The following is a 27,372-nucleotide window of genomic DNA, read 5'->3' as shown; positions in this document are numbered from 1 at the left end:
AACATACCTCCCACTGTACAGTAACCATCACACCCCAACATACCTCCCACTGTACAGTAACCATCACACCCTGACATACCTCCCACTGTACAGTAACCATCACAGCCCGACGTACCTCTCACTGTACAGTAACCATCACAGCCCGACATACCTCCTACTATAGAGTAACCATCATTCCCCGAAATACCTCCCACTGTACAGTAACCATTACACCCAGACATACCTCCCACTGTACAGTAACCATCACGGCCAAACATACCTCCCACTGTACAGTAACCATCACACCCCGACATACCTCTCACTGTACAGTAGGCATCAAACGCCGACATACCTCCCACTGTACAGTAACCATCACAGCCCGACATACCTCCCACTGTCACAGTAACCATCACGGTCTGACATACCTCCCACTGTACAGTAACCATCACAGCCCAACATACCTCCCACTGTCACAGTCACCATCACGGACCGACATAACTCTCACTGTACAGTAACCATCACGGCATGACATACCTCCCACTGTACAGTATCCATCACACCCCGACATACCTCCCACTGTACAGTAAACATCACGGCCCGACATACCTCCCACTGTACAGTAACCATCACAACCCGACATACCTCCCACTGTGCAGTATCCATCACACCCCGACATACCGCCCACTCTACAGTAACCATCATGGTCTGACATACCTCCCACTGCACAGTAACCGTCATAATCCCGGCATACCTCCCACTGTACAGTAACCGTCACGGCCAGACATACCACCCACTGCACAGTAACCGTCAAAGCCCGGAATACCTCACACTGTACAGTAACCATCACGGCCTGATATTTCTCCCACTGTACAGTAACCATCAAGGCCTCACATAGCTGCCATTGTACAGTAACCATCACGGACCGACATACCTCTCACTGTACAGTAGCCATCAAACCCCGACATACCTCCCACTGTACAGTAACCATCACAGCCCGACATACCTCCCACTGTCACAGTAACCATCACGGACCGACATACCTCCCATTGTACAGTAACCATCACGGCCCGACATACCTCCCATTGTACAGTAACCATCACGGCCAGACATACCTACCACTGTACAGTAGCCATTACTGCCCGACATACCTCCCACTGTACAGTAACCATCACGGCCCTAATACCTCACACTGTACAGTAACCATCAAATCCCGACATACCTCCCACTGCACAGTAACCATACCGGCCCGACATACCTCCCATTGTACAGTAACCATCACGGCCCGACATACCTCCCACTGTACAGTAACCATCACACCCCGACATACCTCCCACTGTACAGTAACCATCACACCCCGACATACCTCCCACTGTACAGTAACCATCACGGTCCGACATACCTCCCACTGTACAGTAACCATCACACCCCGACATACCTCCCACTGTACAGTAACCATCACACCTCGACATACCCTCCACTGTACAGTAACCATCACGGCCCGACGTACATCTCACTGTACAGTAACCATCATGGCCCGAAATACCTCTCACTGTACCGTAAACATCGTAATCCGACATACGTCCCACTGAACAATAACCATCACGGCCCCAAATACATCCCACTGTACAGAAACCATCACGGGCCGAAATACCACCCACTGTACAGAAACCATCACAGCCCGACATACCTCCCACTGTATAGTTAACATCACGGCCCGACATACCTCCCACTGTACAGTAACAGTCACGGCCCCTCATACCTCACACTGTACAGTAACCACCACACCCTGACATACCTCACACTGTATAATAACCATCACGGCCCAACATACCTCCCACTGTACAGTAATCATCACACCCCGACATACCTCCCACTGTACAGTAACCATCACACCCCGACATACCTCCCACTGTACAGTACCCATCACAACCCGACATACCTCACACTGTACAATAACCGTCACGGTCCGACATACCTCCCACAGTACAGTAACCATCACGGTCTGACATAGATCCCACTGTACAATAACCATCACAGTCCCAAATACCTCTCACCGTACAGTAACCATCATAGTCCGAAATACCACCCACTGTACAGTAACCGTCAGGGCCTGACATACCTCCCACTGTACAGTAAACATCACGGCCCGATATACCTTCCACTGTACAGTAACCGTCAAATCCCGACATACCTCCTACTGTACAGTAACCATCACGGCCTGACATACCTCCCACTGTACAGAAACTGTCACGGCCTGACATACCTCCCACTGTACAGTAACCATCACGGCCTGACATACCTCCCACTGTACAGCATACATCACGGCCCGACATACCTCTCACTGTACAGTAAGCAATGTGGCCTGTCATACCTCCCACTTTACAGTAACCATCACGACCCGACATACCTCGCACTGTACCATAACCTTCACGGCTTGATATTCCTCCCACTGTACAGTAACCATCACGGCCCGACATACCTCCCACTGTACAGTAACCATCAAACCCCGACATACCTCACACTGTACAGTAACCATCACAGTCTGACATACCTCCCACTGTACAGTAACCATCACACCCGGACATACCTCCCACTGTACAGTAACCATCTCAGCCCCAAATACCTCTCACTGTACAGTAACCATCACGGCCCGACATACCTCCCACTGTAAAGTAACCGTCACGGCCTGACATACCTCCCACTGTACAGTAACCATCACACCCTGACATACCTCCCACTGTACAGTAACCGTCACGGCCTGACATACCTCCCATTGTACAGTAACCATCATGGCCCGACATACCTCCCACTGTACAGTAACCATCACGGTCTGACATAGATCCCACTGTACAATAATCATCACGGCCCGACATACCTCGCACTGTTCCATAACCATCACGGCTTGATATTCCTCCCACTGTACAGTAACCATCATGGCCAGACTTACCTCCCACTTTACATTAACCACCAAGGCCCGACATACCTCCCACTGTACAGTAACCGTCACACCCTGACATACCTCACACTGTACAGTAACCATCACACCCTGACATACCTCCCACTGTACAGTAACCGTCACGGCCTGACATACCTCCCATTGTACAGTAACCATCATGGCCCGACATACCTCCCACTGTACAGTAACCATCACGGTCTGACATAGATCCCACTGTACAATAATCATCACGGCCCGACATACCTCGCACTGTTCCATAACCATCACGGCTTGATATTCCTCCCACTGTACAGTAACCATCATGGCCAGACTTACCTCCCACTTTACATTAACCACCAAGGCCCGACATACCTCCCACTGTACAGTAACCGTCACACCCTGACATACCTCACACTGTACAGTAACCATCACACCCTGACATACCTCCCACTGTACAGTAACCGTCACGGCCTGACATACCTCCCATTGTACAGTAACCATCATGGCCCGACATACCTCCCACTGTACAGTAACCATCACGGTCTGACATAGATCCCACTGTACAATAATCATCACGGCCCGACATACCTCGCACTGTTCCATAACCATCACGGCTTGATATTCCTCCCACTGTACAGTAACCATCATGGCCAGACTTACCTCCCACTTTACATTAACCACCAAGGCCCGACATACCTCCCACTGTACAGTAACCGTCACACCCTGACATACCTCACACTGTACAGTAACCATCACACCCTGACATACCTCACACTGTACAGTAACCATCACAGCCCGACATACCTCCCACTGTTCAGTAACCATCACGGCCCGACGTACCTCTCACTGTACAGTAACCATCACAGCCCGACATACCTCCCACTGTTCAGTAACCATCACACCCCGACATACCTCCCACTGTTCAGTAACCATCACACCCCGACATACCTCCCACTGTTCAGTAACCATCACACCCCGACATACCTTCCACTGTTCAGTAACCATCACACCCCGACATACCTTCCACTGTACAGTAACCATCACACCCCGACATACCTCCCTCTGTACAGTAACCGTCACGGCCCGACATACCTCTCACTGTACAGTAACCATCATTCCCCGAAATACCTCCCACTGTACAGTAACCATCCCGGCCCGACATACCTCACACTGTACAAAAACCATCACAGTCCGACATACCTCCCACTGTACAGTAAAAGGCACGGCCCAATATACCTCCCACAGTACAGTAACCATCACGGTCTGACATACCTCCCACTGCACAGTAACCGTCAAATCCCGGCATACCTCCCACTGTACAGTAACCGTCACGGCCCGACATACCTCCCCCTGTACAGTAGCCATCACGGCCCGACATACCACCCACTGCACAGTAACCGTCAAAGCCCGAAATACCTCCCACTGTACAGTAACCATCACGGCCTGACATACCTCCCACTGTACAGTAACCATCATGGCCTGATATTTCTCACACTGTACAGTAACCATATCGGCCCGACATACCTCCCACTGTACAGTAACCATCACGGCCTGATATTTCTCCCACTGTACAGTAACCATATCGGCCCGACATACCTCCCACTGTACAGTAACCATCACGGACCTACATTCCTCTCACTGTACAGTAACCATCACGCATGACATACCTCCCACTGTACAGTAACCATCACGGCCTCACATAGCTCCCATTGTACAGTAACCATCACAGCCCGACATACCTCCCACTGTATAGTTAACATCACGGCCCGACATACCTCCCACTGTATAGTAACAGTCACGGCCCCTAATACCTCACACTGTACAGTAACCACCACACCCTGACATACCTCACACTGTACAATAACCATCACGGCCCAACATACCTCCCACTGTACAGTAATCATCACACCCCGACATACCTCCCACTGTACAGTATCCATCACAACCCGACATACCTCACACTGTACAGTATCCATCACAACCCAACATACCTCACACTGTACAATAACCGTCACGGTCCGACATACCTCCCACAGTACAGTAACCATCACGGTCTGACATAGATCCCACTGTACAATAACCATCACATTCCCAAATACCTCTCACTGTACAGTAACCATCATAGGCCGAAATACCACCCACTGTACAGTAACCGTCACGGCCTGACATACCTCCCACTGTACAGTACCCATCACGGCCCGACATACCTCCCACTGTACAGTAACCGTCAAATCCCGGCATACCTCCCACTCTACAGTAACCGTCATGGCTAGACTTACCTCCCACTGTACAGTAACCACCACACCCCGACATGCCTCCTACTGTACAGTAACCATCACGGCCTGACATACCTCCCACTGTACAGAAACTGTCACGGCCTGACATACCTCCCACTGTACAGTAACCATCACGGCCTGACATACCTCCCACTGTACAGTAACCATCACGGCCTGACATACCTCCCACTGTACAGTAACCATCACACCCCGACATGCCTCCTACTGTACAGTAACCATCACGGCCTGACATACCTCCCACTGTACAGAAACTGTCACGGCCTGACATACCTCCCACTGTACAGTAACCACCACACCCCGACATGCCTCCCACTGTACAGTAACCATCACGGCCCGACATACCTCCCACTGTACAGTAACCATCACGACCCGACATACCTCTCATTGTACCATAACCATCACGGCTTGATATTCCTCCCACTGTACAGTAATCATCATGGCCAGACTTACCTCCCACTTTACATTAACCACCAAGGCCCGACATACCTCCCACTGTACAGTAACCATCACACCCTGACATACCTCACACTGTACAGTAACGATCACGGCCTGACATACCTCCCACTGTACAGTAACCATCACGGCCTTACATACCTCCCACTGTACAGTAACTATCGAAGCCCGACATACCTCGCACTGTACAGTAACCATCACACCCTGACATACCTCCCACTGTACAGTAACCATCACAGTCAGACATACCTCCCACTGTACAATAACCATCTCAGCCCCAAATACCTCTCCCTGTACAATAACCATCATTACCTGACATACCCTCCACTGTACAGTAATCATCACGGCCCGACATACCTCCCACTGTACAGTAACCATCACGGTCTGACATAGATCCCATTGTACAATAACCATCACGGCCCGAAATTCCTCACACTGTACAGTAACCACCACACCCCGACATACCTCCCACTGTACAGTAACCGTCACGGTCCGACATACCGCCCACTGTACAATAACCATCGCGGCCCGACATACCTCCCACTGTACAGTAACCGTAACGGCCTGACATACCTCCCATTGTACAGTAACCATCACGGCCCGACATACCTCACACTGTACAGTAACCATCACACCCCGACATACCTCACACTGTACAGTAACCATCACGGCCCGACATACTTCCCACTTTACATTAACCACCAAGGCCCGACATACCTCCCACTGTACAGTAACCATCACGGCCTGACATACCTCCCACTGTACAGTAACCATCACGGCCCAACATACCTCCCACTGTACAGTAACCGTCACGGCTTGACATACCTCCTACTGTACAGTAACCATCACACCCCGACATACCTCCCACTGTACAGTAACCATCACGGCCTGACATACCCTCCACTATAGAGTAACCATCACAGTCTAACATATCTCCCACTGTACAGTATCCATCACACCCCGACATACCTCCCACTGTACAGTATCCATCACACCTCGACTTACCTACCACTGTACAGTAACCATCACACCCCGACATACCACCCTCTGTACAGTAACCATCACGGCCTTACATACCTCCCATTGTACAGTAACCATCACAGCCCGACATACCTCCCACTGTATAGTAACAGTCACGGCCCCTAATACCTCACACTGTACAGTAACCACCACACCCTGACATACCTCACACTGTACAATAACCATCACGGCCCAACATACCTCCCACTGTACAGTAATCATCACACCCCGACATACCTCCCACTGTACAGTATCCATCACAACCCGACATACCTCACACTGTACAGTATCCATCACAACCCAACATACCTCACACTGTACAATAACCGTCACGGTCCGACATACCTCCCACAGTACAGTAACCATCACGGTCTGACATAGATCCCACTGTACAATAACCATCACATTCCCAAATACCTCTCACTGTACAGTAACCATCATAGGCCGAAATACCACCCACTGTACAGTAACCGTCACGGCCTGACATACCTCCCACTGTACAGTACACATCACGGCCCGACATACCTCCCACTGTACAGTAACCGTCAAATCCCGGCATACCTCCCACTCTACAGTAACCGTCATGGCTAGACTTACCTCCCACTGTACAGTAACCACCACACCCCGACATGCCTCCTACTGTACAGTAACCATCACGGCCTGACATACCTCCCACTGTACAGAAACTGTCACGGCCTGACATACCTCCCACTGTACAGTAACCATCACGGCCTGACATACCTCCCATTGTACAGTAACCATCACGGCCTGACATACCTCCCACTGTACAGTAACCATCACACCCCGACATGCCTCCTACTGTACAGTAACCATCACGGCCTGACATACCTCCCACTGTACAGAAACTGTCACGGCCTGACATACCTCCCACTGTACAGTAACCACCACACCCCGACATGCCTCCCACTGTACAGTAACCATCACGGCCCGACATACCTCCCACTGTACAGTAGCCATCACGACCCGACATACCTCCCACTGTACAGTAACCATCACGGCTTGATATTCCTCCCACTGTACAGTAATCATCATGGCCAGACTTACCTCCCACTTTACATTAACCACCAAGGCCCGACATACCTCCCACTGTACAGTAACCATCACACCCTGACATACCTCACACTGTACAGTAACGATCACGGCCTTACATACCTCCCACTGTACAGTAAGTATCGAAGCCCGACATACCTCGCACTGTACAGTAACCATCACACCCTGACATACCTCCCACTGTACAGTAACCATCACAGTCAGACATACCTCCCACTGTACAATAACCATCTCAGCCCCAAATACCTCTCCCTGTACAATAACCATCATTACCTGACATACCCTCCACTGTACAGTAATCATCACGGCCCGACATACCTCCCACTGTACAGTAACCATCACGGTCTGACATAGATCCCATTGTACAATAACCATCACGGCCCGAAATTCCTCACACTGTACAGTAACCATCACACCCCGACATACCTCCCACTGTACAGTAACTGTCACGGTCCGACATACCGCCCACTGTACAATAACCATCGCAGCCCGACATACCTCCCACTGTACAGTAACCGTCACGGCCTGACATACCTCCCATTGTACAGTAACCATCACGGCCCGACATACCTCACACTGTACATTAACCATCACACCCCGACATACCTCACACTGTACAGTAACCATCACGGCCCGACATACTTCCCACTTTACATTAACCACCAAGGCCCGACATACCTCCCACTGTACAGTAACCATCACGGCCTGACATACCTCCCACTGTACAGTAACCATCACGGCCTGACATACCTCCCACTGTACAGTAACCATCACACCCTGACATACCTCCCACTGTACAGTAACCATCACGGCCTGACATACCTCCCACTGTACAGTAACCATCACACCCCGACATACCTCACACTGTACAGTAACCATCACGGCCTGACATACCTCCCACTGTACAGTAACCATCACACCCCGACATACCTCCCACTGTACAGTAACCATCACGGCCTGACATACCTCCCACTGTACAGTAACCATATCGGCCCAACATTCCTCCCACAGTACAGGAACCATCATACCCCGACATACCTCCCACTGTACAGTAATCATCACGGACTGACATACCTCCCACTGTACAGTTACTATCACGGACCGACATACCTCCCACTGTACAGTAACCATCACAGTCTGACATACCTCCCACTGTACAATAACCATCACAGCCCCAAATACCTCTCACTGTACAATAACCATCATGGCCTGACATACCTCCAGGTGCTCCGGTTTCCTCCCACAGTCCAAAGATGTGCAGGTCAGGTGAATTGGCCATGTTAAATTGCCCGTAGTGTTAGGTAAGGGGTAGATGTAGGGGTATGGGTGGGTTGCGCTTCGGCGGGGCGGTGTGGACTTGTTGGGCCGAAGGGCCTGTTTCCACACTGTAAGTAATCTTAAAAAAAAAAAAAAAAAAAAAAAAAAAAAATACCCTCCACTGTACAATAACCATCACGGCCCGAAATACCTCCCATTGTACAGTAACCATCACGGCCTGACATACCTCCCACTGTACAATAACCATCACGGCCCGACATACCTCCCATTGTACAGTAACCGTCACGGCCCGACATACCTCACACTGTACAGTAACCATCACACCCCGACATACCTCCCACTGTACAGTAGCCATCACGGCTTGACATACCTCCCACTGTACAGTAACCATCACGGCCCGACATACCTCCCACTGTACAATAACAATCACGGCCCAAAATTCCTCACACTGTACAGTAACCATCACGGCTTGACATACGTCCCAATGTACAGTAACCGTCACGGCCTGACATACCTCCCACTGTACAATAACCATCACGGCCCAACATACCTCCCACTGTACAGTAACCATCATGGCCCGACATACCTCCCACTGTACAGTAACCATCACGGTCTGACATAGATCCCACTGTACAATAACCATCACGGCCCGAAATTCCTCACACTGTACATTAACCATCACACCCCGACATACCTCCTACTGGACAGTAACCATCACAGCCCTTCATACCTCCCACTGTACAGTATCCATCACACCCTGACATACCTCCCACTGTACAGTAACCATCACGTACTGACATACCACCCACTGTACAGTAACCCATCACGGCCTGACATACTCTCCACTGTACAGTCAACATCACACCCCGACATACCTCACACTGTACAGTAACCATCCTGGCCTGACATACCTCACACTGTTCAGTTACCATCACGGCCCGACGTACCTCCCACTGTAAAGTAACCATCAAGGCCAGACTTACCTCTCACTGTACAGTAACCATCACACCCCGACATACCTCCCACTGTACAGTAACCATCACGGCCTGACATACCCTCCACTATAGAGTAACCATCACAGTCTAACATATCTCCCACTGTACAGTATCCATCACACCCCGACATACCTCCCACTGTACAGTATCCATCACACCCCGACATACCTCCCACTGTACAGTATCCATCACAGCCCGACATACCTCCCATTGTACAGTAACCATCACACCTCGACTTACCTACCACTGTACAGTAACCATCACACCCCGACATACCACCCACTGTACAGTAACCCATCACGGCCTGACATACTCTCCACTGTACAGTCAACATCACACCCCGACATACCTCACACTGTACAGTAACCATCCTGGCCTGACATACCTCACACTGTTCAGTTACCATCACGGCCCGACCTACCTCCCACTCTATAGTAACCATCACGGCCAGACTTACCTCCCACTGTACAGTAACCACCATGGCCCGACAGACCTCCCACTGTACAGTATCTATCACCCACCGACATACCTCCCACTGTACAGTAACCATCACGGCTCGACAGACCTCCCACTGTAAAGGTATCTATCACCCACCGACATACCTCCCACTCTATAGTAACCATCACGGCCAGACTTACCTCCCACTGTACAGTAACCATCACGGCCTGACATACCCCCCACTGTACAGTAACCATCACACCCCGACATACCCCCCACTGTACAGTCACCATCACGGTCCGACATACCTCCCACTATACAGTAACCATCATGGCCCAGCATACCCCCCACTGTACAGTCACCATCAAGAACTCAGTGCTTTGCACTGCTTCCTCACCTAAGTCCTAGGTTCCATTCTGGCCTTGGGTGACTGTCTTTGTGGAGTTTTCACATTTACCCTGTGTCTGCGTGGATTTCATCCGGGTGCTCCTGTTTCCTCCAGACAGTCCAAAGATGTGCAAATCAGGTGAATTGGCCATTCTAAACTGCCCATAGTGTTTCATGCATTAGTTAGGGTTCAATATCGTGCAGGGGAATGGGTCTGGGTGGGTTACTCTTCTGAGGGTTGATGTAGACTGGTTGGGCTGAAGGGCCTATTTCCACACTGTAGGGAATGTAATCTAATCTCCAAGGTTCAAGTCAGGAATGTGATGGAATTAGCACTTGTCTGAATGAGTGCAGCTTCAACAGTATTCTAGTATGGACTTACTAGCAACAGGCAACACAGTTTTGTTGCCAATATCCTGTCTTACAAACTTGATTATTTTGGGGAAGTGAGACAATTGATTGATGAGGGCATGGGGCTGGATGTTGGCCGTTTAGGACATTAGCAAGGCCTTTGATATGGTTCCTTATGGCAGGCTCATACAGAAGGTGAAGTGAAATGGGATCAGCGGTCAGTTAGTAAGATGGATAGAGAACTGCTTCGTCATAGAAGACAGAGTAGTGATGGAACAGTGTTTTTGTGACTGGAGATCTGTAAATAGATTGGCGCAGTTGCAGGTTGTGAGGATGATTGCCAGAGAATACAGCGGGATATAGGTCAGCTGCAGACTTGGACAGAGAAAACACAGATATCACTTTATCTGGACAGTTGCAACGTGATGCGTTTTAGAAGATCGAATGCAGGAGAGAAGTACAAAGTGGAACGAAAAACTACTGATTGCATCAACATCCGAAGGGATCTTGGTGTACAGCTCCACAGTTTCCGGAAAGTGGTAACCCGGGTGGATAGGGTGATCAAGAAGACGGACGGCAAACTTGCAGACAGGCATCGGAGCATGCAGTATGAACATTAGCAGGTCACATTGCAGCTGTAGAGAAACTTAGTTCGGGTACATTTAGAATATTGTGTACAGTAATGGTTGCCACACCAGCAGAACGATGTGGAAGTGTTGGTGAGGGTTTGGAAATGTTTTGCCAGGATGTTGTCTGGTTTGGAGGGTATTAGCCAGAAGGAGAAATTGAACACACATGGTTTGTGTGCAGCTGGGCATCATTGGCTATGGGGCTACGTGATAGATATTTACAAAATTATCAGAGACATAGAGAGAAGGACAGTTAAAGACTTTCCCAGAGTAGAAATATCAATTACTCAGGACCGTAGGTTTTAGGTAAAGGAGAAAGTTCAGGAGATATACTCGGCAAGTTTTTTTATTGCTTTTCTAGATAGAATGTGAAAGTGACTGGAATAGACTGATAAGAGGGGAAGAAGCTAACATAGCAAGGTTTAAGAGGCATCTTGTCATAGAGAAGAGACAGCAACAAATAGAATTACATAGAATGTGTCGAAGCAAAAATCTATGTTTTAACTTTAGAAGGGCATCATGTGTCAGTGCAGGCTTGCTGGGCTGAAGGGCCTGTTCCTGTACTGGACTGTTCGTTCAGTCAAGATTTGTATGCAGCAGTGGCGAGATGCTCACTGAATGATTACTGATGATCAATAACCACATTACTGTTGATCTCCCGTCATCAACTTGCAGGTTCATGTCCTCCCTTCCACTGTCGGGGAACTCAATATGGAGAATTTGACGTGAAAGTCTGAGCTGTTAACTGGTAACTCCATCTCGCCCCTCGCTCCTACGGCCTTCTATCTTGGACACCAATGTCTCAGGGGACACTAACAGAAGCTGCACGTATGCCACATCCCCGTCGTTGGCATCTGTCACATGCCAGTCTCACCATGCCATCTCAGTACATCTCTGACCCACTGATAGTACACGTGTACTTCAATGCTGCAGTTCATGGTACACTGACAACTCTCATTGCAATGCTGCTGCAAGGACACTGTGCTCAGGGACACACCCCCAGCTCATGGCCTGCCCCTCTGGGCCTGCTCACTCCGTGTTTGTACACACTCAATGCTGTTGCAATGACACTGTGCTCAGGGACACATTCCCAGCTCATGGGCTGCTCAGTTCTTGTTTGTACACATTCACTTTGAGCTGACTTGAATGCTCAAAGAATTATTGCCTTGCCTGACCCTGCCCTCAGCGGTGTTTCTCCTCAGCCAGAGCTACCAGGCTCACACGCCTGCTGTATTGTCATGGTGTGTAGCACAGACACAAACCAGGAAGCTTGATATCATTGTCCACAGTCAGTCACGGTGCCCCGCACAGTGAGGTGGGGGAGTCTCAGATCCCAGTCTGGGAGCTTGGACGTGGTCAGTCACAGTGCCCAGCACAGTGTGTCAGGGGAAGTCCCAGATCCCAGTCCGGGAGCTTGGACACGGTCAGTCAGCCTCTCGTGGTTGTTAGTGTCAGGATCCTTCCCCTGCGATGGGGTGAGGAGATGAATGTTGGAGAACCCTGAATCATCTTGGCTCTTTCTCTCCTCTTGTGGGATGGTTCCATCTGGAATGTGAAAATTAGCAAGAGATATTAAGGGAGATGGAAAAGGTTGGTACAGCTGTTAGTGCTGGGACAGCTGAGGGAAAGGTGGGGAGGTGCCCTGAGTGAGTGAGTGGGTAGCACTGACACCAGGCAGAGTTGGGGAGAGGGACCGAGAAGAGGTTAGAGAGAGACCGAGAGAAGGTGCTGCATTTAGGGAGAGTGGGAGAACATGCACCTTGGTGGGAGGTGGGTGCAGTAACAGAGAGAGAGAGTGAGGGAGAGGGCACGAAGTGCAGATGGTTGCACTTACCCTGGTGGAGGGGAGGTCACTGACCTCCTTCCTACACTGCTGGGCATTCACCCAGAAGGCTGGCACCTCACTGACCCAGGGGTCAGCCTCGGACCAAGCCGGCAGGGTGTGGTGTTGTGGCCTCCCCTGCCAGTCCTGGAGGAAGATAATGTCCCTCTCCTGCACCATGCAATCCACCAGAACCTCAGGGGCTTGGGCACAAAGTGGGGCCCCAGGTTTACCGTGTCTGCCATGTCGAGGCCAGTTTTGGCTTGCCAATCTAAGATTGTACTGTCATTTTAATAATGGGCCCTGGAGCAGGGAGGCCGGTGCATTCTGGGATATCCAGGCAGTGGGCAGTTGTTATGATGAAGGGGACAATCATCGTGTTCGTGTCAGTTGAGAAGATAACCACGCAGGCAGGGAGGGTCGTTCATGAGGCAGATTGGGGATGGTATCATGAGAAAATGCACTTCACCTTGTGGAGAGAAACCCTCCATGAAACTGAACTAAAATGAGACTTGATCAAATCATAAGATGGTTCAGGCCTCTGTCTGTCTGAATCAAAATAGGGATGCAGAGTGAAATATTGGGAGCGACAAACTTGGAGCGGAGAATTTTACAGGAGATTCAAATCCTTAAAATGGGGTAACACAATGTTCCAGACTGTGAAAAGAAGCCGGAAAAATTTGCTTCCTTATAGTTACCCACATTTTCCTATCCTCACTCGCTGCAGGGATGGTGCCGGAGGACTGGAGAACAGCTAACACCGCAGCTTTGTTTAATGTGGAGCAAGGGACCGACTGAAAATATTGAGGCTGGAATTCTGAGACAGTGGATAAATGGTCACTGAGGAAGTCTCAGGGACTCCAGGACAGTCGGTCTGGATTTATTTAAGGAAGATCGTGTGTAATTAATCTAACTATGTCAGTTTGAGGCACTAACCTGTAACTGCATGTGACTGACTTGGATTTAACGAGAGAGCCCATGGCAGGCTGCTAAAAAACAGAAACTATGGGGTCCAGGTGAATGGAGCAAACAACCCAGAGAAGTGCAAGGCAAGGCATTTGGGGACATCAACAATAGAGAGGAATGTACAATAAAATGAGAATATGGTCAGTGTGGGCAGGTAAACGAAGGTTGCTGAAACATCAATAATCTCGTTAATGTAGTAAATGGCATTATTTCCTCTATGAGACAAAATAATGAATTTCAGAGCAGGAAGCTTATGCAGGAACTGTATAAGTAATGAGCTCAATCACAGCTTGGGGACTGTGTGCAGTTCTGGTCACTCTGTCACATGGAAGGATGGAATTGGACTGGAGAGGGTACAGAGGACATTCTCCACCCTGTGACAGTGGAAGTTCAGTTATGAGGAAATATTGGAACGGAGGATGCTGAGAGGAGATTTGATTGGGGTGCACATATTGTCAGGGACATGGGTAGAAAGGGAGACAACATCTTGTTGCTGTTAGAGAGCTCAATTACCAGCGATGAATCTTTAATGTAATTGGATGAAATATTAGAGAATTGGTGAGGAAAGTTGTTATTTCACCCAGAGTATGGTAGGGACTTGGGAGTCACACATGGAAGCGGAGTAGATGCAGAAATTCACAAACCATTTTAAAAAGGTGCCGGGACCTGCACCTGAAGTCCTACACTGTCCCGGGAGACAGAACTAGGGCTTTAACAAGCGTTACATCTTGTCCAATGCAGACAGTGGACAGAGTCATCTCCTCTATACTGTGCTATTTTCTGAAGTTTTCAAAGATTACAAATATCTGATAGGATCAATACGCAGTGATGAGGGATGAGGACAGGGAGGAGCAGTGTGTGAATTGATTAGCATCACAATAATACTGATCCCATCCTTTATACATAATACTACTTCACTGTGTTGGCCTACTTATCCTTCCTGTAGAAATGGGGAAAACCTTTGATTATCCAGTTCTCAGTCGTGGTCACACTGCAGCCACATCTCCACAATCCCAGTTCCATCTGACCTAGCTATTTAAAGCTACAATTTCACTGGCCTTGTTGACAAGTTCCCAGCTTCATTCTTGCCTTATTGAAGGCTGCTCTCAGTCAACTAATGTTTCTCACTCTCAATTATTGCATATCATTCTCTCCCATCATACTGAACTTTACAAAAAAAATGATCGCTGCACCCCAAAACGTTCCCCTACTGACACTGGATCCACTTGCCCCACCTCTTTCCCAAGGACCAGGTCCAACAGTACATGCTCTCTTGGGCTGAACACATCCTCCTGAAGTGAGCTCTCCTCCATATAATCCAGGGATACTGGTCCCTTATGACCCTGCACCACAATAACCCAGTCAATATTTGGATAAATTAAGTTTCTCAGTATAACTAATCGGTAGTATTATCATCGCTGTCAAATGCCCCTGCATATTTATTCTCTCCATCCTTTCCAATGGTGGCTGGCTGATACACTGTACCTCACAGTGTAAGTGTACAGTTTTTGTTCTGTAGCTCCAGCCAAATTCATTCTGTCCTTGGACAGATCCTCTTTCTCTTGGACCCCTTAACTAATGCTAATCTCAACCAGTACTTCTACCTTCATCCTTTCTCTTCCCTTCCATCATTTTGAAATCCTTTATCCCCAGCAATATTTAACACACAGTCCTGATATTCCTTGAGCCAGCTCTTGGTGATCAGTCCATCAGATTTCTACATACCAAACTTCACCTGGAACTCCCCACACTCCGAGTATTCATGTCTATGCAGAATACCTCAAATTAAGGCTTTCTATCTTACTCCATCTTCCACTGATAAACTTGTTGTTGTAAATTAGTACCAACTGTATCTCCCATTATTTTGAGAATCCTGGTAATCTCCTCCACTATTCCTTTTTGGATCCCATACACACACCAAGTTATTTTCAATTCCACCCACACACCCCAGAAGGAATTCAGTCCCAGCTCTGTCACATGTTAGCCCATCCAGTTTGTCCAGTTGCTGCCTTCCCCAGAGTCAGTCCCAATGACCCAGGAATCTGAAGCCCTTCCTGCTGCACCATCGTTCCAGTCACACTCTCATCTACCTAAAACTCTGAGTCCTCTTCTCACTTGGACACGCCCTGGGAGTATTCCAGGGATTGATACATTTGATTTCCCATTTGCTAACCATCCACCGAGCTCCCTAAATTCTGATTCCCAGACCACTTCACTCTTCCTACCCATGCCATCCCTACCAACGTGGACATGATCTTTGACTGCTCACTGGCCACCAGACGATTGTCGTGCAGACACAGTAACATTCTTAACCCCACTATCCTCGAATTACAGACATGCTGACACCTTCTTCACTTTCCTGACTCCCCTGTGCCTATTGCTCCTCCTTCCTTCTCCCTCCACTCCTATACAGTTAGACTGTTTGTGGGGCCACAGACATGGCTCTGACTGCACCTTCATCAGCTTCCGAAATGGGAAACTGAATTGGGAGGGAGACGTCAGGCTATACCTGGATTCCCTGGCTGTTTCTCTTTGATTGCCTAGACCCCATCCCTTACTTATTCCAGGCTGTCATGTCTGCAGGGTGGTCTGTTCTGTGTGTGTGCTATCCCCATAACTCTCAGCATGACAGAGTCTCTCTTCACTGTCTGAGCTCCACAACCCAATGTTGATCGTGGACATGAGCAGGTGCTCTGACTTCCCAATGTAACAGAACACAGTTTCAATTTGACAAACATGCCTTGCCATGTCTTAAAATGCAACATGTCTAGAGTAATTTACTTAATTATTTAGAATTAAGTTAACATCAGGGACATCATAATATGTTAAGTCCCTTATTACACTGTGGCTTACTGAGCGTAATTTATTATACTGGCTCAGAATTTTACATCCCCCTCATATTTCTGAGATCAATCTTTCCTTCAGAAGTTAAAAAATAAATTTGCTGACTTACAGCAATTAACTGACAGTCACTAATAATGGTGTATTTATTAGCCAATGAACATACAGCCTTTTCTGTGATGGCTCTTGCACTTCATTCAAACTCGGTGCAGGCAGGTCCCAGCAGCAGAAGGTTTTCTCCGTGACTCCCAGATCCGTGCAATCCTTCAGCTCCCCCTCCACTCTGCTCCCTCACAGGGTCACCATCTCTGTGACTCCCAGGGATGTGTAATCCTCCCGCTCCCACTACACTCTGCTCCCTCACTGGGTCACCATCTCTGTGAATCCCAGGCATGACTAGGCCTCGATCTTCAGTGCTGATTTATATCGTCCCATGTTGGTGCATTCACCTCCTAGACGTGAGTGAGCCTCAAGCTCCGGCTCCATGTTGCTCCCTCACATGGTCACTCCTTCTGTGACTCGGTATTGATTTCAAGCCTCCTGCTCTGCTGTTTCTCCAACTCCAAGTCCCAGTTGGCCTTGATCCTCACTGCTGATTAATATTCTACAGCTCGCTCTCAGGGTCTCTCCCCTTGTGACTCCGAGGTAATGGTAGGCCTCAAGCCTCAGCTGAGATTTATAACAGCCCGTTCCGCACTGCTCTCTTACAGGATCGCTGTTGTGCTGGAAGACAGTGGAAAAAAGGAGGATTAGACAGAGCAGAGGATGTTAAAGTAATTGAGCGAGCTGTATGGGATGGAACAGGTTATCGGGGAGCTAGGGAGACCTGCAGCAACTAAAGAGGTTTACTGGAATATAGTGCGAGAGTTGAATACACAGAAGGCGGCAAAGGTAAGAGAAAGATAGTGGCTTGTTCATGATGGAGCTTTGTGGAGTCTAAAGGGCTTTTTCTGAGCTGCTTACAGAGATGTTTAGACTTCAACAAATGCAAATTGATAGCCAGCAAGTGTTGTATGGTACTGGAGACTGTTGGATGTTACAGAGTTAGAAGACTTGCAGTAACCGGGCGGAATATAAACATTCAAGCACTGGTGTGTTCAAGGACCCTCAGGACATGAGGAGGTGCAGAGAATGGAAGCATTCCAAATAGTGGGATTGTGGGGGCTGGAAGTCATAAGATGGATAAGGAGGACGAAAAGTGCCAATTTAGCGCAGGCTACCATTGTAACAATAGAGATTTAGGAAGGGGATCTGTGCTGTCATTGATTACAGTTATATGGAGTGTTCCAGAAGCTGGAGGGGTGACAAATTTTAAAAGGGAGAGATTTTAGGTGATCAGAATTTCCAACGACTGGGGAAGTGGCTCAGGAAGGCAGCTCACCACCTTCTCAGGAACAACACAAAATCAACAAGAACTGCTGACTCCGCCATCAAAGTTCATGTCCGTGAATGAATGAAGGAATAAAAGATCTACAAGTCGCACTGAGGTCACTCAGGCAGGCCCTTTCAACAGGCCTTCACAAACCAGGAACCACTATACCCTGGAAGGACAGGCGCTCCAGGTGCACGGGAACACCAGCATTTCCAAGGTGCCCTCCAAGCCATGCTCCATCCTCCCAGCACTGTGTCTGTCCCTACACCCAAAGGACTGCAGTGGGTCAGGAAGGCAGCTCCCCACCACCTTCTCCAGGGAATTACAGATGGGAAGGTAATGGTGAAACTCTGCTGTTTACAGCCAGACAGAAAAATAAATCCAGCAGTGGTTGTGAAATGAAATTTCCCTGTCAGAACAACATGCTGAGCATGGATAGAGGATTTGTCTGATTGGCACAAGACAGAGAGTGTGAAGAAAGGGGTCTTTTTCACGATGGGAACTGGTGATGGGGGAGCTCCGCAGGGGTCAGTGTTGGGACTACACTCTACACGTTATTCATTAAGAGTCTGGACAAAGGTTGTGAAGGGGTACGAGAAATGGGTTTCCAAGAAAGATCTCAGGGATGAAATTCATGTCATATGAGGAGCAGGTGAAGTCTCTGGGTCTGCACTTGATGAAGTTTCAGAGGCAGCAGGAGAATATCATTCAAACTTACAGAATACGGAGGGGCCTGGAAGGTGTGGGCAAGATGTTTCCAAGAGCAGGAGAGAACAGGTGCCAAGGACACAGCTTCAGAGTGAAGGGAATACCCTTTAGAATAGAGATGTGGAGGAATTTATTCAGCCAGAGGGTGATGGATCCATTGAACTCACTACCTCATGGGTCTGTGGGTGCTAAGTGATTGAACATATCTAACTCAGAGATAGCCAGGATCTTGATGAGTAAGGAGATCAATGGTTACAGGGAGTAAGTGAGAGAATGGGGTTGAGAAACAATTCAGCCATAATCAAATAGTGGAATAGACCCGATGGGCCGAATGGCCTAATTCTACTCCTATAAATGGACTGCACTTTTCCACAGGTTTTTAACTGTCCAGTTATCATTTCTGGCAGATCGTTTACCACACATTCCAACACTTTTCTGATTATTGCTGTCACCTCTTGGTTTCAGATCAACTGCAGAAAGCTACACCACGGAGTAACGTGGGAATCCTGGTGGATAAATCTCAGAAAGGTGGCATACAGGGCCAGCAGGACACAGAGAAGGTGAATGGAATGCTGGCATTGATTCCAAAGGGAATGGAGAAATAAATTAGGAAGGCTTGTAACAACTATAGAGGACTCCAATCAGCCCACACTGAGAATACTGTGAAGAGGTTTGGTCCCCTATCTGGAGGGAAAATGCCCTTGCATTGGAGGCAGCCCAGAGAAGGTTCACCAGGCTGGTCTTCAAAACGGAGGGATATTGATGAGAAGAGGTGGAGAAGGTTGAACTTGCAGTCGTTAAAATTTAGAAAATGACGCAAATTTATTGATACACCAAAGATTCTTGTGTTCTTACAGATTCGGTACTGAGATATTGTTTCCCTGAGCAAGGATCTGTAACCAGAGATAAAGGGGAATACAGACACCAGAGAAGCTAACAGAGAAAAGCTGGGCTGTAGAGACTGGAGGATGTTACAGAGTTTGGATGGTTTGACATCACTGTTGGTGGTTAGAGGTCAGGTAGGTTGTCATGCTGAAAGATGTCAGGGAGAGTTACAGGGTTATCAGTCCTGAAGGAGTTACAGAGATCAGGAGGAATATAGGGACTAGAGATTACACAGATGGGATGGTCATTGGTGCTACAGGAGATACATAGAGGGGGGATTGTCAGGTCTGGAGATTACAGAGATATTGGTGGTAGTTGGAGCTACAGGACTTTATAAAGACTGGGAGGATTGGACGGACTGGAGATTACACTGATTTGGGTGGTAGTTGGAGCTGCAGGAGTTTATTGAGACCGGGAGGATTGTTGGTGCTGGGAATTACACTGACATGGACAATAGTTGGAACTGCAGGAGTAAGATAGGGAGGGTTGAAGAAGTTGGTTCAGTTCACACAGCCAGGGAGAAGTGTCAGGATTGGAGGAGCCAGAGATGCTGAGGGTTCTCGGGCTGCAGTCGATCAGAGAGCTAGGGAGGACTGTGAAGGCAGGTCTGCAGCATTCCCATCAGTTACACAGAGATGTGGAGTGCTGTTCTGGAGGAGGATACAGAAATCGACAGGGTTGCAGTTACTGGAAGATATTACAAAGACAGTGAGCTGTAGTATTTGAGGATGTTACAGCAACAGGAGATATTGAGGAGTTGGAGGCTGTTACAGGTGTTAAACATGCTGCAAGGGATAAATAACCTTACATCGATCAGGGGGATTGGAAGCTCGGAGACACAGAATGAGAATTGGAGTTACTGAAGAATATCACAGAGATGGGGAGTAAAATATGAGTTAGAGGAGTTATAACATGAGATGGGCTGTATTCAACGGAGGTAAAAACAATGACTGCAGATACTAAAAATCAAATACTGGATTAGTGGTGCTGGAAGAGCACAGCAGTTCAGGCAGCATCCAACGAGCAGCGAAATCAACGTTTCGGGCAAAAGCCCTTCATCAGGAATAAAGGCAGTGAGCCTGAAGCATGCTTCAGGCTCACTGCCTTTATTCCTGATGAAGGGCTTTTGCCCGAAACGTTGATTTCGCTGCTCGTTGGATGCTGCCTGAACTGCTGTGCTCTTCCAGCACCACTAATCCAGTATATGTATTCAACGGAGTCAGGAAAGATACAGGGAGATCCAAAGAGACTACAGGTGATTAAAATGACAGTGAGGCTTCACAGTGTAGGATTGGGGTAGTTTACACAGACAGGGAGTATTTTATGCAATGTTGCTATTTACAGAGATTATGAAGTTGTATGGAATTGAGGAACAAACAAAGATATGGAAGGGTCTAGTTAATGAAAACACTTGCTGATGTCAGATGCTGAGGTTCTGGAAATTATATGGACCGAAAAGCTGGACAATCTGTCAGAGCTTACAGAGACAGGAACAGCAATACAGCCCGGAGACACTAACACAGATAGGGAGCATTGCACGCACTGCTTTAGGGATGGTAGTAAGGGAGTGTAACGTTTACACAGATAGGGGTGTAAGAGCTGGAGAAGGTTATGGAGATGATTAGATTGATGGAGAGACTAGAGGAGCTTACATTGACAGGGCTGGTGATAGCGACGGCAGAATGTTACATAGATAGTAAGTCTTGTAGAAACTGATTGGGAGAGTCACAAGCATTGGAGTTGGTTTCACGGATCGGGGGTGTTGCAGGGACCTGAGAGGATTACGCAGTTAAGGAGGATTGTAGGATGCCCATATTTTCAGAGTGTTTCAGGACTGGAAAAGGTTACACGGTTAAGGGGGGATGTTGGAGCTGTGGGCGTTCACAGAGACTTGGAGGTTTTAAGGGTTTGGGGCTGTTAATGGATAGAGGGATACATTTAGGGAAAGTAAAATGGAACGCAGAGGGAGAGTTTAGATTAGATTCCTTACAGCATGGGAACAGGTACTTCGGCTCAACAAGGCCACACCGACTCTCCAAAGGGTAACACACCCAGACCCACTTCTCGCTGACAATGCACCTAACACTATGGGCAATTTAGAATGACCAATCCACCTGACCTGCACACCTTTGGACTGTGGGAGAAAACCGGAGCACCCAGAGGAAACCCACGCAGACACAGGGAGAATGTGAAAACTCCACACAGACAGTCACCCAATTCTGGAATCGAACCTGGGTTCCCTGGCACTGTGAGGCACCATTGCTCACCACTGAGCCACCGTGCTCCCCCAGATTGCAGAATTACATGAAGAGATATTGTTTGAGGTGCTGGGAGGGCTATCGGGAGTGGAGGAGCGAACAGAGATGTGGAATGCTGTTGCGGCTTGAAAAGGATCTGGAGGTGTTAATACAGATAAGGAGGTCGGTAGGGATGGGAGAAGTTTACTGAGGTTGTGTGGTGCTATGGGCCAGGAGTGTTTTAGGGCCTGCAGAAGGTTACAGTGATATCATGTTTTCTTGGGGATTAACGAAGGTACACAGGTGGTACTTTGATCCAGGCTGGAGGATTTTACAGTGGCGGGGGCACTGTAAGTATTGTGCAAGATTACAGAAATTGGGATTATTATACAGAGATTAGTGAGATTGGGCATGTTATCGACACTGGAGCAATTTACACATAGGGAGAGTCATCAGCATTGGAATAGGTTTCAAATATACAGCGGGAATATGGGAGGGGCAGAGGTTACAGAAATAGGAAAATTTCTGGGAATAACAAGCATTCAAGACAACAAGTTAGACCAAAAGGCATTTTTCCATGCTGTATAACTGCATCACACGACAAGAGACAGTGTGAGAGAGGGAATATAGAACAGAAAGATCCCAGGTTTCAATACCATCTCATTCAGGGAGGCCTGCTTTCCCCTATTGAACTGATCCTCACTAAGACAGCACAGGCCTGGACTGATAACTGTCAACTTCCTATATTGTCAGAGGAAGGCTCAGTACAGCAGAGATGAAAATTAACAAGACGGTGGGGATTGAGCCTGGGACCATCATGCTCTGTGTTCATTCTTCAACACCGTATCTATGTCATGTCTTCTGGACCAAAGTTCGATCCCTTAAATACACTCTGCTTTGTTCACTGAGTGATCTTACCTCACTGCAGGGTTTATTGAAGGCTTCAGATCTCTCTCTCCATCTCTCTGGCTGTCCGACTGTCTTCAATGTGGTGATGAAGGAAACAGGAATTGGGAGTTCTGCTGAGTGAGGAGCATCCTGAGTACCTACAGGAGTGAGAGAAATGAACAGAATGGGAAATTAGACTGGTGCAGTCAGGATTACACATGGAGAATGGCACTGAGTACCACAGAGATCTCGAATATTTCAGTCTCCATCCGTGGCTTGCGCTGCCCGTCTCCCTGGAGTGGACAATTCTGTTGCCTCAGGATCTGGAGTAGCTGCAAAAGGTGCAGTCACCGGCTTCAATTAGACCCTCACAGTGAGGGATACCACATGGAGAGAGACTGTGTGATAGCACCAGAGTGCAGAAAGGTATCAGGATCAAACCACGGTAAAGAAGAATGTGCACTTGGAGCAGTACTCAGGGATGAGGGAGCTATCAGTGGGCCTGGCAATGGCCTAGTGTTACTCTCACTCGACCCTTCATCCAGAATTTAATGCCTGTAGCGGGGATACCCATCCAACTGCTTAATACCTTTTAAGTAAGGAAATCTGTTATGTGCTGCCGGTCTGGGCTACGTATGAATCCAGGCCCAGAGCAAGGAGGTTGATTCTCAACTGCCCACTGGAATGATCTGGCAAGCCACTCAGCTCAAGGGCAGCTCGGTGTGGGCATGAAATGCTGGCCAGCCAGAGACAGCAACATCCCACGAGTGAAATAATAACAACACTGCTGGGAGCAGTGTCCTGGCCAATCATGTCGGTAGGTTTATGGACAGGGCTTTAAACTGACAGAGAGGATGCAGGGACAGGGTTCAGGTGAAAGAAGCTTTCCAAATCCAAAGAGAAAGGTGAAGCATCAGAACAGCATAAGGATGTGACTGAATACAAGCAGAAGGGAACGGGAATGGGTCAAAGTTTAACTAAAACTGCAAACTAGTGAATTAGGCTGTGACAGCAATTTCTGGGAAAAAATCAATTACAGTTTTTTTTGGAATTGTCAAAGTATCAGCAATAACTTGTGACACAGGAATAAATAAGAGTTGGTCACCAGAAATATTTTTTACAAGAGAAACTGTGCTGTGTTCTAAACAGGGAGGCTCACAGGAAGAAGTTTCAGGAGGCTGAAGAGGATGAGATCTGAACGAATAGACACAATTAGGAAGATTTGCTCGAAGTGCCAGAGGTAACAGAAACACCAATGTCCTGATCTGAAACAGATGGCCCAGACTGGGATGGGTGTGGAGATTGGAGATGGTTTCACAGTGAGGGTTTGGGGGCGGGCGGGGTGCTCTGTTGGAGGCGGGCGGAGGGTGATGCTGGATGAGTTTGGGGGCGGACGGGTTGCTCTGTTAGAGGCGGGCGGAGGGTGATGTTGGATGGGTTTTGGGATGGGTGGGGTGGAATGTGGAGGGTTGCGTTGTACGGTTTTGGAGGCAGGGCGGTGTGGGTCGGTGTTGGATGGATTTGGGGTTGGGGATGAACTGCTGGAGTCGGGCGAAGGGTGAAATTGGATGGGTTTGGGACGGGCGGGGTGCTCTGTTGGAGGCGGGCGGGGAGGTGATGTTGGATGGGTTTGTTGTTGGCGGGGTGCTCTGTAGAAGGTGGCAGAGGGTAGTGTTGGATGGGTTTGGGGCGGGGGGTGCTCTGTTGGAGGCTGGCGGACGGTGATATTGGATGTGTTTAGGGGTGGGTGGGGTGCTCTGTTGGAGGTGGGCGTAGGGTAATGATTGATGGGTTTAGGGGTGGGGTGGGTGGCAAGTGGAGGGTGGTGTTGGACGGCTTTGGAGGCGGGTGCGGCGTGGGCCGGTGTTGGATTGGTTTGGGGTTGGGGTGAACTGTTGGAGGCAGGCGGAGGGTGAAGTTGGATGGGTTTGGGGGCGGGTTGGGTGGCAAGTGGAGGGTGGCAGTGGGCGGTTTTTGTGGCGGAGGGCTGGCGTGGGTTGGTGTTGGAAGGGTTTGAGAACGGGTGGGAGGCGATGTTGAGGTGTGGGTGGGGGCGTTGTTGGAAGGGTTTGGGGCCGAGCAGCGGGGTGTTTTCTGGAGTTGGCGGTGCATGAGGGCTCACGCATGGTTTGCTGCTGCCTAGTCACCTCAACGGGGACTAGACATTACCAAAAACTCCGAGCCCCAGAGAAAAGGCATGGAATTAATTAATCGAATAACCAATTATCTGAATGTACTATTGCCCGCCCATCTTGTTCAGATAATCAAGGTTCCTTTGTAAACAGCTGGATGTTAACCTGGTCTTGTGTGATTTTTACCTTCACCCAATCAACCCCTGATCAATCCTTCTGAATGGCCCCAATGTTGGCCCTGTTCCAGTTTAAGACCTGAATCTGTGGACCTGTCTGATCTTTTTCCATAACTATGTTAAAAATAAGACAGTTGTGGTCACTGGACCGCAAGTGCTCTCTGACTGATACTTCAATCACTTGCCCGACTTCGATTTCTGAGAGGAGGTCCAGTGTTGCATCCACCTGAGTAGCATAGATCCATCTACATCTTGATTTAGGATACATTCTTAGACATATTTGACAAATTCCACCTTGTATGGTCCTTTTACAATCTGGGTGACCCAGTCAATCCAGGGAAGCTAAAATCTCCATCCAATACTACTCTATTATTTTTATAGGTACCTGCAATCTGACTACACATTTTCTCCTCTTGTACCCGCTGGCTATTTGGGGGACTAGAACATCCCAGCAGACTGACCACCACCTTTTTGTTTCTAACTTTAAAAAATACGGCCTCATTTGATGACCACTTAACAATATTGTCTCTCAGCACTGTTTTTCTGTCCTCCCTAATCAAAGGGACACCTTCCCCTCTTCAATTACTTGTCCTTCTGTCACACCTGTAGCTTCTGTATCCTGGAACACTGTGCGGCCAGTCCTTTCCTTCTCTCAGACATGTTTCTGTTATGGCTATAATATCCCAGTTCCCTGAGCTAATCCATGGTCTGAACTTGTCTGCCTTACCAGTCAGACCTCGTGCGTTGAAATTAATGCCTTTTAAACCAGAGGTATTTTCCCTCCCTATACTGTGCCCCGGATATCCTAGATAGGAAATTTGCTCTCGAATGGCTCATGTATTTTCCCCTGACTAGTTGATGGCCCCTGTCTTATTCAGAATCTCAACTCCCTGCCAAACTAGTTTAACTCCTGCCGGGTAACACTAGCAAATCTCTTCGCAGTGATACTGGTGCCTCTCTGCTTCCAGTGCAACCCATCCCCCGGTACACGTCACCTCTACCCCAGAAGAGATCCCAATGACCTAAGAACTGAAAACCCTACCCCCTATACCAGCGCCTCAGCGCCTCAGCCACACATCCACCTGGCCGATCTTTCTAATTCTATCCTCACTGGCACGTGGCATGGGAGTAATCTGGAGATCATTAACCTCAATATCCTGTTTTTTAACTACTTACCTAACTCCCTGTACTTATTTCACAGGGGCCTATCCCTTTGTCTACCTCTGTCATGTGGGCCAATGTGCACAATGACCTCTGGATGTTCACCCTCTCCTTCAGAATATTCAGTAACCGCTCAGAGACATCCTTGACCCTGGTACCCGGGAGGCAGCACACCATCCTGGGGTCTCTTCTGCAGCCACACAGTCTCCTGTCTATGCCCCTCACAACTGAGTCTCTGATCAGTATTGCCTTCATTAGAGAGGATCTGGCAAACAGAGACAGGGAGGAACTCCCTGCAGTTGGGTTGATATGAGGAAGGTGGAGTATTTAAAAGTGATGCTATGAAAACCC

The 27,372-nt window shown here is 48.5% G+C and overlaps 1 long non-coding RNA gene across 2 annotated transcripts in view; it reads right to left on the bottom strand.

Moving 5' to 3' along the window:
- Positions 1-17,584: 17,584 nt before the first annotated feature.
- Positions 17,585-27,372, bottom strand: part of LOC140494021 (uncharacterized) — a 41,794-nt gene continuing 32,006 nt past the window's right edge. For both annotated transcript variants that reach the window (XR_011963832.1, XR_011963833.1), the window contains 2 exons: positions 23,583-23,710; positions 17,585-18,185 (listed from right to left, as the gene is read on the bottom strand). This is a non-coding gene — a long non-coding RNA (uncharacterized lncRNA). The remainder of the gene's footprint in view (positions 18,186-23,582; positions 23,711-27,372) is intronic.

Source organism: Chiloscyllium punctatum, chromosome 23 (assembly GCF_047496795.1).
Source record: "Chiloscyllium punctatum isolate Juve2018m chromosome 23, sChiPun1.3, whole genome shotgun sequence".
NCBI classification, from domain to species: domain Eukaryota; kingdom Metazoa; phylum Chordata; class Chondrichthyes; order Orectolobiformes; family Hemiscylliidae; genus Chiloscyllium; species Chiloscyllium punctatum.
Note: the sequence above shows the minus strand (reverse complement) of the source record. Positions and strands in the feature narration are given on the sequence as shown.